Source organism: Nicotiana attenuata, unplaced genomic scaffold, assembly GCF_001879085.1.
Source record: "Nicotiana attenuata strain UT unplaced genomic scaffold, NIATTr2, whole genome shotgun sequence".
NCBI lineage: Eukaryota > Viridiplantae > Streptophyta > Magnoliopsida > Solanales > Solanaceae > Nicotiana > Nicotiana attenuata.
The window spans coordinates 3,547-4,946 of NW_017679270.1; positions in this window are offsets into that span (position 1 = coordinate 3,547).

Genomic DNA, 1,400 nt, shown 5'->3' on the forward strand with positions numbered 1-1,400 from the left:
AATAAACTTTAGGAACAAACGTATAACATTCTTAACTGCCAGCTGCAGCGTACACGTTATAGCTCTAGAATACAGGTTGCTGGCAAATTAATCTACGAAATATACAAAACCAGTCTAATATATAACCCTACATAAAGTGGAAATCTTCATACTTGCAATTTTAAACTCAATAGTGATGGAGCCTGTTAAAAGGAAAATAACAGGACTAGCCGACTAGGAGGTATTGGAGGAGCGGTACGAGACAAGCATGGGAAAATTAAGATTGTGGGTTTAGCATATAATAATATTATATACCATAAACAACAAACATACATGCGAAATCCTTGCCTTAATTGTTTAACCAAAAAACTGAATATTTGGTTAAAACTAGAATTTAATAGAGAAATCGGGTTACTGATAATCAAGAAATAAGAGATTTTGTGAACAACAATAAAGCAATGAATAAGAGTATATTTCAGTATAATCGGAATGATATTTTGTGTCCCCTACAGATGTTGTGACTTTCTCCTTTTATAGTCAATTCTAAGAGAAAGTGTAATACCTTTGTCTTAATGAGGCAATTACGAGCAGTAAATGACATTAAAAGAAACGTTATTCAATCATTCTTATTAAATACAAATTCTCTAACGTATTTGGCATTTAATCTTGAATTTGGACTCTTTTACGCTATCAGATTCATATCTTCAATTCCTTCTGATCTTCGAGCTTTAAATGGCTCGAACAGGTACGAGTCTCGTTTCATCTGGATAGTAGCTCGTACCTTTAAGTATCTTCTCTCCCGCATCTATTGTTGCTCGTGTCTTCTAACTGTTTGCCATGCTTTGACTATTTGACCGGTCCACGTGTCATGACATGTCATCTTCAATATTTAAATTCAGTTTTTTCCCAATACAGATAGTCCCCCCACTTTCCATTTATTTATCAATTAAATATTTGGGAAGTGGATCTTCATTAAAAAGGGAATTTTTGCCATAATTAATGCTATGACAGTACTAACGCTTCAGTTGTCTTTTCTATTTAATGCATCGCACACGTGTCTCCTTCTCATTAGCTCTGTAATTCTGCAGTCTTTTTTCAAGGCTTCTTCAACTCCACTATTCACGAAGTGATAGTTGCCTTTATTATAGGCTTTCCATCATTACACTTCTTAATCTTTGACGGTTGCTTTTATATAAACTTAATCCTCCTTCCACAAATTTTTACCTAATATTTCACTATTTACTTCTATTCACTTCTTCCTCTGTTCACGCCTTTCTACCATGTCATCTTCAAATCCCAACCCTAGAAGAGTCCCAATTCTTGACAGTTTCCCCAATGCCCCTGTGAGACATAGAAGGGATAGAGGGGGTAGGCTTCGTGGCCTTGGATCCATTCGTGGTGGTACCTCTGGTTCCATCACT